The sequence below is a fragment of the Simochromis diagramma genome, unplaced genomic scaffold (assembly GCF_900408965.1).
Source record: "Simochromis diagramma unplaced genomic scaffold, fSimDia1.1 OVJJ01000352.1, whole genome shotgun sequence".
Classification (NCBI taxonomy): Eukaryota; Metazoa; Chordata; class Actinopteri; order Cichliformes; family Cichlidae; genus Simochromis; species Simochromis diagramma.
In genome coordinates this window covers 1,320,216-1,332,593 of record NW_024386759.1, presented here as the reverse complement: position 1 = coordinate 1,332,593, position 12,378 = coordinate 1,320,216, and the positions used below count along the sequence as shown (strand labels likewise).

Here is a 12,378-nt window from a genome sequence, read left to right as displayed (position 1 = left end):
GGGATATCCACTTGCTATGTAAGCAATCGAGCTGTTATTACCGCCGACAAAGCGCAGGCCCCGGTAGTCAGCTGTCATAACCCCCGCTGTACACTGACTTCATTTACTGAGGTTACATTTATCGGGTTTTTATTTCCTGATGTTCGTATGTGTCATAGCCTACGTGTTTCAGTCGCCAATTCTGAATTATAACTAACATTTAAAAACATGTTTAAGGAGGAGGGAGAGCAAATAAATCCGATTCACATCTGATCTTTTTTGTTTTTGTTCAGTAATCAGCATGACCTGTGTATAAACGCATAAACTTTATTAAAAGAGATAACGTTGGTGTTTCTGTCATGTAGTAACTGCTAGGTTTAACTGTACAAAGGTTGTTCGACATATGAAACACAGACTTCATGATGTTCGGCTGGTATTTTTATTGTGAATATTAATTTTGAGGGTAAACGGCCCTGTACACCACGGAGCGAGGTCAGCATACCCACGATATCTTCTGCTCTCTGAGTTAACACAGAGTTTCCAAGCTTGGTCACATGAAAGTGTCGGCAGCATCAAACTAATCTAACGGTCATCTGCGAGTAATTCACGGATCATATCAATATGATTTTACAGAAAATCATCCTTATTACTGCCAACTATTCCAGAGACATGACAATCTACAGTATAAAGAAAGGATTACTGAATTGGAGACTCGGCTTCGCACCCTTCATTCACCCATAGCTAGCCAGCCCCCTGTAGCTGGTGCAGCTGAAGATAGCGTAAGCTAGCTCTTCCTCGGCAGAAGGAGGAAGCAGTCTTAAACAGAAGCCCTGGGTACACCACCAACCTGTTCATGTGTCTAACCGTTTTTCCCCACTCGACGACACACCCGCCGGGGGTCAAACTCTGTCCAGAATGTCCAGAAAATGAGCCGTGTGTGGAGAGGAAATAAATGGCTGCACCCGTTAGAGACTCTTCTGTCGTTCTTGATGCCAAGGGCTGCTACACTCTGGTAATCTGTTGATTCTGTTCTCAGACATGTGAAGCTAGAGACACTTCCAACCATAGTCAATTGTCTTCCAGGGGCCAGAGCAGGCGACATTGAGGGAAATTTAAAACTGCTGGCTAAGGGTAAACGTAAATTCAGTAAAATCATAATTCACGTCGGCAGTAATGACACCCAGTTACGCCAATCGGAGGTCACTAAAATCAATATTTAATCTGTGTGTAACTTTGCCAAAACAATGTGGGACTCTGTAGTTTCCTGTGGTCCCCTCCCCAATCAGACCAGGAGTGACATGTTTAGCTGCATGTTCTCCTTAAATTGCTGGCTGTCTGAGTGGTGTCCCAGAAACGATGTGGACTTCATAGATAATTGGCAAACCTTCTGGAGGAAACCTGGTCTTGTTAGGAGAGACGGCATCCATCCCACTTTGGATGGAGCAGCTCTCATTTCTAGAAATATGGACAAATTTATTAAACCCCCCCCAAAATATGACTATCCAGAGTTGGGACCAGGAAGCAGAGTTGCAGTCTTACACGCCTCTCTGCAGCTTCTCTCCTCCTGCTACCCCCCCAAAAACCCATCTCCATAGAGACTGTGTCAGCTTCCAAAAAGACAAATAACAAACTAAAAACCAGCAACAAGCAACTTAAACAATTACAAAGAAAGAACAATACAGTATCCACATCTGAACCAAAGAGTAAAACAGTGAAATGTGGATTATTAAATATTAGGTCTCTCTCCTCCAAGTCTCTGTTAGTACATGACTTAATAATTGATCAACAAATTGATTTACTCTGCCTTACAGAAACCTGGTTGCAGCAGGATGAGTATGTTAGTTTAAATGAATCAACACCCCCGAGTCATTCTAACTACCAGAAATCTTGAAGGACAGGCCGAGGGGGCGGTGTGGCAGCAATTTTTCACACCAGCCTATTAATCAACGAAAGACCAAGACAGACTTTTAATTCATTTGAAAGCCTGATGCTTAGCCTCGTCCACCCCAGCTGTGAAACTCAGAAACCAGTCTTACTTGTTATCATCTATCGTCCACCTGGGCCTTACACAGAGTTTCTGTCTGATTTCTCAGACTTTATATCTAATTTAGTTCTGAGCTCAGATAAAATAATTATTGTGGGTGATTTTAACATCCATGTAGATGCTAAAAATGACAGCCTCAACATGGCATTAAATCTGTTATTAGACTCAATTGGTTTCTCTCAAAATGTAAAAGAACCCACCCACCACTTTAATCACACTCTAGATCTTGTTTTAACATACGGCATAGAAACTGAACATTTAACAGTGTTTCCTGAAAACCCTCTCCTGTCTGATCATTTCCTGATAACATTTACATTTACAATAATTGATTACACAGCAGTGGAGAGTAGACTTTATCACAGTAGATGTCTTTCTGAAAGCACTGTAACTAAGTTTAAGAATATAATCCACCCACTGTTATCATCTTCAATGCCCTGTACCAACATAGAGCAGAGCAGCTAATAATTTCACCTCCTCACTACGTACGACTCTGGATACTGTAGCTCCAGTGAAAACTAAGGCCTCAAATCAGAAGTACCTGACTCCATGGTATAATTCTCAAACACGTAACCTAAAGCAGATGACTCGTAAGCTGGAGAGGAAATGGTATGTCACAAATTTAGAAGATCATAATTTAGCCTGGAGAAATAGTTTGTTGCTTTATAAGAAAGCCCTCTGTAAAGCCAGAACATCTTACTATTCATCACTGATTGAAGAAAATAAGAACAACCCCAGGTTTCTCTTCAGCACTGTAGCCAGGCTGACAAAAAGTCAGAGCTCTGTTGAGCCAACAATCCCTTTAACGTTAACTAGTAATGACTCAAAGAAGTCCTGCCATTAATTAATGCTTCAATCTTAAATATGATCAACCTATCTCTAATAATCGGCTATGTGCCACAGGTCTTCAAGCTGGCTGTAGTTAAACTTTTACTTATAAAGCCATCTCTAGACCCAGCTGTCTTAGCTAATTATAGGCCAATCTAGTGATGGAAATTCAATTCTTTTTACTGAATCGAGTTTGAATGAGTCACTCACCAAAGTTTTTTTTTGTGGGTTTTTTGTGTCATGGTTCGGCTGTGTGCAGGCAGGAATGGACCCAAACGCAAACTCACGGGAAACAGGACTGAACTCAAAATACAGCTTTATTACTGACAGATGTTAAAGGCGACACAAAATAATAAGAAACAAAACTGTCAGATGCAAAAGGAACTGGCTCACGAGGAAACACACGGAGGGGCACACAGTCATGAGGGAGAACACGACACAGAACTGAGGGAGACGTGGAAATAAATACACAGAGGGTTAACGAGGGAAGTGGGAGCACACAGGGAACATAGCTGACACAGATAATCGTAACAAGACAGGGTAGGAGCAAACAACATGATGCATACTGACGGGAGACTGTCAAAGTAAAACAGGAAGTACACAGAGGCGCAGACAGGAGGGGAGGAGAGAACACGGGGAGAGTAGGGATGGGTATCGTTTAGGTTTTATCCGATACCGGTGCCAAAACGGTATTTTTGAAACGGTGCTGGTGCTTAAACGGTGCTCGAACCGGTGCTTAAAGAATAAAGAACACAAACTTCGTCCAAAAACCTCTTGTGTTTTTATTTTTCCCAGTAATTTTTTTTAAGCAAAATTATAACAAAGTTAGCCCTTTCTGTCAATAAAACATAACGTCTTTGGTTGGAACCAGTGCTTAAACAATTGAAAACAAACTTTGTCATGAAACCTGTGATGTTTGTACTTCAAGTGTGCAGACCCTGAATTGGGACACAGCCATAGACTGAACGAATCACTCACTCACTCACCCCCTCCCTCCTGGCTCACAGCTTCTTCTTCTTCTTGGTTGGCAACCAATGTTAAGGCACATTACCGCCCCCTGGCTCACAGCTCAGTGGACATTTAGATGAGAAAATATATATTTAACACATTTAAGGAAAATACTAATAAAATATAAAAAATTTAATTAAATTTAAAAAAAATAAAAAAATAAAAATAAAAATAAAAAAATGTTTATTAAGCAATTTTGATAGGAAATTGCTTAATTTTAGAAATGTTTTTGCTCTTTTTTTGCTCTATAAAATAATTGTTTTCTTTTAGAGTCATTCATCTTAGCAGTAGGATTTACATGAAAAGAGAAACAAATTAAGTTTGAGTGAAAATGTACATTTTTTGCACTCTCTGGTCAACTGACTCAGTGAATCAAATGAGTCAAAAAAGCCGATTCACTTTGGTGAGTGACTCATTAAAACTCGATTCAGTAAAAAGAATCAAATTTACCATCACTAGTGTGAACACACCGTAAGGCTCGCATGCAGAGTGAAGCGGAAAAAAAGTGGGTGAGAGAAGTGGGTGAGAGAAAGGGGGAAAAAAAAAAAAAAAAAAAAAAAAAAAAAAAAAAAAAACACGGCTTGCGTCGTTCACTTCAAAGAGTCGGCTCTAAAAGCCATTAGACGCTGTGAGGAACCTTGGAGTCATTTTTGACCAGGACATGTCCTTCAATGCACATATTAAACAAATATGTAAGACTGCTTTCTTCCATTTGCGCAACATCTCTAAAATTGGAAATATCCTGTCTGAGAGTGACGCTGAAAAACTAGTTCATGCATTTATTACTTCCAGGCTGGACTACTGCAATTCATTATTATCAGGGAGTCCTAAAAACTCCCTGAAAAGCTTTCAGTTAATTCAGAATGCTGCAGCAAGAGTCCTGACAGGGACTAGAAAGAGAGAGCAGATTTTTCCTGTATTGGCTTCCCTTCATTGGCTTCCTGTTAAATCCAGAATTGAATTCAAAATCCTGCTCCTCACATACAAGGTCTTAAATACTCAGGCCCCATTTTATCTTAATGACCTTGTAGTACCATATCACCCTATTAGAGCACTTCGCTCTCACACTGCACGCTTACTTGTTGTTCCTAGAAAAAACTGCAATAAAACAATAGCAACTTTATTTCCCATCAGATAAACACGTAGAACACAGACATACAACAGTTAGACTTCCCATAACTATTTTAGGAACAATTTGGTTTTTCGTTCTTACAAACACATTTCTGTTGAACTTGCCCAACGTTCTCAGTTTTTCAATGCTCAACATTTTCAGTTTTGTCCACATGATGGACAGAATGTAACTGTGTGCTTTCTGCAGATGTACTTCTTGCATTTCTCACAAAAAGTGCTTGTTTTCAAACAGGAATCTTCCTAACTAAGATTTAAAACAAAAGATTTCTACGTCTCCTCCAGTCTCACAAACAGATGACAAACCAAGCGACACACCTGAGTCACTGACTTTCTTAAATCCACTCACTCTCACTGGCTGTTTATTACTAATCACTGTGTAACTGCTGTGAATTCACAGTAACTGCCGTCTCCTTACAAATGATCATTAGATTAACCACACTTATACAGACTGTATATAACTACCAACTCTCCAGCCATGTTGATGGATTGCCTATATTGGCTGGAAATATTAATTTCCAGGGAAAAGACACAGGCAGACTCTGCTTACAGGATGTGATGTGACAACACTAATGAAATATTGATGTGTCATATTTGTCCAAGGTGTATTTCATTGTTATGGGAAAAGAGAATATTAAAATCATGATGACCAATTGGAGTGGTGATTTCTATGACTTTGTGTATATAATTTGGAATTTTGTACAAATGTAGGCCAATAAGGAATATATGATATCATTTCATTAATTTCAAAAGGTTTATTTGCATGATGCACAAACAGACACAATTGAAAGGTACAAATGTGCATGACACGAATTCAAACGTGGTGCAGATGTGTGTCACAGGCTGATCTGGCTGTAGGCTGTGGCACTTGGCCAGAGGTGGCGCTGGTTGACTCGAGTCCATGTTAGTGCACAAAGTAAACTGCTCGCTGTAGTTGTGGAGCAAAAACGCTGAAACCGGAGAAATAAACCGTGCGAGGGGAACGATAACGACGACAAGAGTCTCCCGATCATTTACTCTTGCTGTCCCGTAAACAACATTGGCGTGGTGTTAATTGTTTGCTGTTTTCGCGATCGCGTCGCGCATGAGGATGTCACCAGGTAAACTCGCCACATTTTTAAACATTTTGTTGTTCAACAGCATCAAGACTGACGGAGTGTGTTTGAGATAACCTCACAAGTGTCACAGGTGACACATTTGGCGTTTTTTTTGCTGGTTTGTCGGTAGCAGCTCCTGAAACGCAAGACTGCCACACATCTGTTCGACCAACGCCAGTTGATCTAAACGCCAGTAGATCTGGAACACCAGTGTTCTGACAAAACGTCCTACCTTGTCAAAACATCCTACCGTAGCGTAAATTTATGGTCTTGTCTATCAATCCGTGCTACCTTATCAGAATATGCTACCTTACGTAGTTAATGGCTCCGTCGTATAGGTAGGACGTTCAGATGGCCAAATCACACTATCAAAACATGCTTCCTGCACACAATCATCTAATGTTGACAAAGAATGCAAAGAGACATGGAGGGGGAAAGACAGCTGTTTTTATTAGAAGTTGTTATGTGTTTTCCTTACATTTTTTGCATTTATATTCTTGGTTGCTCTCTTTATATTTTGCACATGCAAAATGTGCCCATCTTTGGCAAGATTCACACTGCACCTGGAAAGGAAAAATAAATAGCTCATATTATGTTTGGTGAATACTATTAGTCAACATTTTAAACATGATTAGCAAGTAATGATACTAAGACTTATGTGTTTCTTTTGTTTTGTTTTGTTTTACCATTTCAATCATGCTGCGGTCAGCGTCAGCATCTAACATAGAGCAAACAATGCAGTAATCCTCAGCGTTCCCTGAAACACATTCATGGTTAGTTTTAATCAAACATTATTTATTGATTAATTAAAAAATAATAGTAAATTTGTTCCACAAATACTTCATGGCAAATTAGTCCCTTGAATTTTTTAAATTAGACTTAAAGAAAGGTCTTATCTGAAAGTGTTTGAAAAGCACTATTTAAATTGGAAGTACACACTCTAACGTGATAAGGACTTTACTGGACTTACCTCGATGTTCAAGTAGGGTGCAAGCTATCTGCATTCGCTCCAGCACAACTGCTTCTGTAGTGGTTAATACTTCACTGACCTCTCCAAAAGCAAGGTAGTGTTCTGCAAACTGAGATTTCTCATTATTATAATGTAAAGTCCTAATTGTAGCTAACAATAAATGGAATCATTTGAATAAGGGTTACCTTTAACAGCAAAACTCCGCAACTGCTGGAATCCTGTTGCTTGTTGTGTTGCATAGTCTGTAACTGCCACTCCATGGTGTCTTCATGCCCTCTCATCCTCAGAAAATTCCTAGTTGAACAAAAATGTTTGTAATGAAACAAGAAATGTTTTATCTAAGAATAATACCTCAGTATCATGCATACCTCCAGTTGCGCAGAATTTTCCTGTCATAAACACCTTTATTCCCCATGGGGTCTATGAGCAGTATTTTCTGTGCAGGAATGTTGACATTCTAAAGAAAAAGTTAATAAATTAAAAATTACTATAGTTTTTGCCACTGAAAACCTATTTAAGAATAACACTTTGAGCAAGAAACTGCTTCACAACAAATTAATAACTAAATAAACACATACCACAAGAATCCAGTGCGTACCACAGTTCACAGGGCACAACCACATGTCTTCAACTGGGAACTTCATCTGTGGGACTGGAAGTGCAGAGTAATTTCGATTTACTTAGGTACCATGCATCTCAGGGTGTTTTCAAATATAGTGTTATTTAAAGGAACTGAACTCTGTCCTCAGAAATAGAAATGAGTCAACTTTTTGGACCACTTCTTAACTTTCAACTTACCTTGGTGAGGCATCTGAACTGCCCAGAAAACAATGAGCTTGCAACTACTGAACAGAGCAGGTGTACAGCATTCTGTAGAAGTATACAAAAATGTTACAGAACAGTAAATACATTTTTTTGTATTTCAATATAAGTGGGCAAAGGACATTTCTTACTTACCTTTCGTCTCTCAATGACACGGTGCAGGTATGCATCAATGACCTGCTTTGAAAAGTCAGAGTTTATACACCAGCAGCAACAAGTTCTGAAGTAACTGCTTGAGTGCTGTACACAAAAACTTGGAAAGGAATATAATTGCTGATAAAGGTTCTTTCTGCATATCCAGATACACATCCCAGTCATTCTGTTGACTGTTGACTAATTTTCTCAGGGCTCTACATGTGGACATAAAAAAAAAAACAATAGTGACAGTGTCTTAAAAGCAAATGAAATGTTACATACAAATAAAACATAACTTTTTATGTTGTCATTTGTCTTTTCGTCTAGGCCATTTGTCTGAGGGTGATACGCTGCTGTGACACTTCTTTCTATTTTCATTAAGCTGCAAAGTCTTGAGTTGAGCTTCACAGAAAAAAGAAAATTGTTTTTTAAAAACAATCACACAAAACCTTTGGCCTGGCAGCTACTTGGCACACTGTGGCCAAGTATTTACCTAAAGAGGTATGGAAAAGTAAACTTAACACTTACCTCGTTAACAAATTCTCTTCCTTGGTCGGATAAAATTCGTTTTGGGCAGCCATGTCTATATATGAGTGAGCACAACTGATGAGCTACCTCAGCAGCACTTTTGCTTTTTAATGGAAAAGCCTCAACCCATTTTGAAAAATAGTCTGTTGCAGTCATAATGTACTGGAAGCCACTAGATGTTTTTGGAAGAGGTCCAGTTAGATCTATTCCGATTAGCTCCCAGACATGTGACACCTGTCAATGATAAAAGAATCACATTAATATGTAATGTACATTATAACATTACTATTTTCTACTAAAATGCTACTGATATTTACCTTTATACACTGCAGTGGTTGCACAGCAGCCAATGGTTTTCCCATTTTTTGACACTGGTCACAAGCCAGGACCTTAAACATATTGAACGATCTTTATATTATCCAACAATCGCAATTAATTAAACAACAAAATTGCAAATGTTCTATAAAAATACTCGATCAAGTGGCGAAACAGTGTTAATTACTGTACATCATCCTGAAATCTGGTACGTGTCTTCAGGATAACTATGCATTCTATTGGTGCACTATTAACATACTATATATAAATAACAACTTTAAAAATACATACCCAATTCCCAATGTCAACCGACATGCCATACCAGTAAAATCTGGAACAAATTGCAGTTCGAGTCTTTAGTACACCAGTGTGTCCACCGATGGGACTTGAATGACACTCTTGGAATAGTCCCATGGCTTCTTCTTTTGTTTTTATCACTCTCCTGTTTCCAAACAAGAGCACTCCGCCTATATTTTAAAAAATGTAAATTAATTATAACATGTATTTAACCAATAATTACATTTAGTTGTTTATTTACATTACAATACTGACCCTTCAGCCTGAATTTTGCGGCGTATCTCCTAAGGGTTTGCCTCTGGGACTTATCGTATTCCGATGGGTAGGACCCAGCAGACAGAAACATGAGCAGTTCTTCGTATTTGTTCTCCATAACTAAGGAGAAAATCAGAGAATTTCAACATGGCTTCGGAATCCATACAGTAAATAAAACGACTAATCGACGTTATCACGCAATTAACAAGTATGTGGTGCAGTAGTACTTTCTTCGACATAACAACGGAGCGTTGATTCAACATAACAACGGAGCGTGGTGTCCAGTAACTGCAGGAGGACTAAAATAAATTGAGAAGGTTTGCAGAAGTTGAAAAGCACAAAATAAACACTTGGAATATGACTTCGAGTGAGCAGCTTAAGGTAAACAATTATCATCTGTAATAAAGAAGTAAAACTTATAATACAAACCTTTTTTCGAAAGCAACGAGATCGGCACAAGATCGGGGTAGGATGAAATAATAGGCGTGTACTATTTACACCGGAAACATGGCCGTTTTGAATTGTGCGCATGCGCAGTAACAAGTAGGGCAGCTTGATGGGTAGGACGTTTTGTCAGAACACCGGCCCACGTAGACCGCGAAGGCCGGGTCCTCAGGAGGATGAGCCCATGAATTTGGACACGATCATTAAGTTAAATGTGTTTGTAAGCTAATCCGTAATTTAGGTCCCAGCTAAGATGAGCACTCGGCTGTCGGGGAAACTTGTTTTGTAAAGTTCGTTTAGCTAACCTGTGCAGGTGAATGAATTTACCCTGACTAAAGAAATCAAAAGAAACGCACCGGGCTGCTCAGTGACTAACCACGGTTACTGTACTTTTATTATGAGTATTATACTGTAAGAGCAACAAGCTGGACTCTGCTTCTGCTCCTGTGCAGAGCTGATTATTAAATATGTGCAAACAGCAGCATGTTTTCTGTCGCTTTCCACATGTGGAACGACACTAACGCCAACTTTTAAAAACCTGGCACCTCAGTAACCCCTCATTAGTCAATAGCTACGGATTAAATAGCAAAGCCCGTTACTTATGTACTGAAACCAACTACTTCCGCTTGTCAGCTTAACTTAAAATGTTAATTTTTTCCTCGGATTATTTTTTTTAGCATTTTCTTTTTTTTACTGAGTTTGTTACAAATATTCAGGTTAAAAAACTGTCCGAATTATTTTTGAGTTATGTTCACAAAGTCACATGTGCAGTACTCTGTACAGCTTGCATCCTTTAGGACAAATAATTTGAAGCATTAATATTTCTTGTTCAATACTGAGCTGATAACACCTCCATATGTTGTGACCAGGATGCAGCAGCAGACTGAACCTCGACTGAAACCTGCTCCATCATCTCATCTTTGCAGATGTCCATTTATAAAGCATCAACAACTCAAAGGTAAACATGATATTAAAAAATGTGTTAGTATATAAGGCAGGGGTGGGCAATTCCAGGCCCCGAGGGCCGGTGTCCCTGCAGGTTTTAGATGTGTCCTTGAACCAACACAGCTGATTTAAATGGCTAAATTAGCTCCTCAACATGTCCTGAAGTTCTCCAGAGACCTGGTAATGAACTAATCATGTGATTCAGGTGTGTTGACCCAGGGTGAGATCTAAAACCTGCAGGACACCGGCCCTCGGGGCCTGGAATTGCCCACCCCTGATATAAGGCCTTTAAAACAAATAAAAAAATAAACAGCTGTCGTCAGAACTGTAGGACTGAACAACTTCAGATCCCGAGTGTGTGAGGACAGAGAAGGATCAGCTCTATTTCAGATTTGAGAGATAAACTTTATATTTCAGTTTGTGATGATTCTGTTCTGTTTGTGATTACAGGAGCTGTCCTCAGATTCAGACCTCAGCACCACCCAGTGACAGCAGACAGATCATCCTATATCTTCAATCTTTGTAGTAACTCCAAAATTAACTGAAGAAAACAGTACAAAGGTTAAAGCACCACATGTGCTGTCAGTGAAAGCTGCAGCTGTTTTATTGATAAATTTAAAGACAAAAGGATTAATCACCCCTGTAACTGTGTCACTATACATCAGCATTAACAGGACCTCAGTTTGGTGTTTCAGAAAACTGCTGATCTCAGACCTGCACAACTTCTGTTTTAAACACTGAATGTAATCAGCTACATGAAGAGCACATGATGTTTTCTCTGACACAATTAAAATTAACCTTCCCAACACTGTCAACAGGTTAGCACCTCATACCACAGTGCATCAAAGCAGTCTCATGAGCGCTGGGAAGGACGAGCCCAGAGCCCAAAACAGACAGTGCAGGAGATGACAAGGTTAGTAATTGTATGGTGAAAATTATACTTTGTTATCTTGATTGGCAAAAGAAAAGTAAATACAAAATCTGCTTCTCACATTTAGGGCATTTCCAAGATTTTTTTTTCAAAACTTCAATTTCTTTCATTACAGCTGTCCTGTGCCAGATGTTCTGTTGACCCACAGTGAGAGGCATCATTGCAGAAACACCAGGAAGACTGAAACTCGTCGCCAGGATCAAGCAGGGCTCGTGATCTTCACCAGCAGCTCCCTCACAAGAAGGATAAACCCAGCATTTCATGAACACTGATGGAAACCTTTGCTTTGTGTAATGTTAGAAGTACTCAGATAATCCTCAGAGGGTCTGGACTTTTACATAATATCATAGCTTTAAGTCCTGTAGAAAGTTAAATATACGTTGTGCTCTCTGGTTACTCTGGTATGAATGACTCTGAACTACTTTATGATAAATAACACACTATTGTCAAAAACAGTGAAAGAATTCCAGATGACAAGTTTTTAGTTCAAATACAAGTAACAACCTTTGACTTTAATCAGGTTTTATTTAAAATGTATTCCACCAAAGATTATAGAAGTAATGTATTCTGAATACTTTACAACTACATGAATGTACTATTGCTGTGTGATTTACTGTATTACTATTACTGAAGGCTACTCTCCACGCCAACACCA

At 39.1% G+C, this 12,378-nt stretch overlaps 2 long non-coding RNA genes across 2 annotated transcripts; both read left to right on the top strand.

Moving 5' to 3' along the window:
• Positions 1-5,877: 5,877 nt before the first annotated feature.
• Positions 5,878-6,682, top strand: LOC120732016. The gene is made up of 2 exons (XR_005695479.1): positions 5,878-6,084; positions 6,212-6,682. It is a non-coding gene; the product is annotated as an uncharacterized LOC120732016 (long non-coding RNA).
• A 4,070-nt stretch (positions 6,683-10,752) lies between these two features.
• LOC120732010 lies at positions 10,753-11,338 on the top strand. The gene is made up of 2 exons (XR_005695478.1): positions 10,753-10,805; positions 11,243-11,338. It is a non-coding gene; the product is annotated as an uncharacterized LOC120732010 (long non-coding RNA).
• Positions 11,339-12,378: the final 1,040 nt, after the last annotated feature.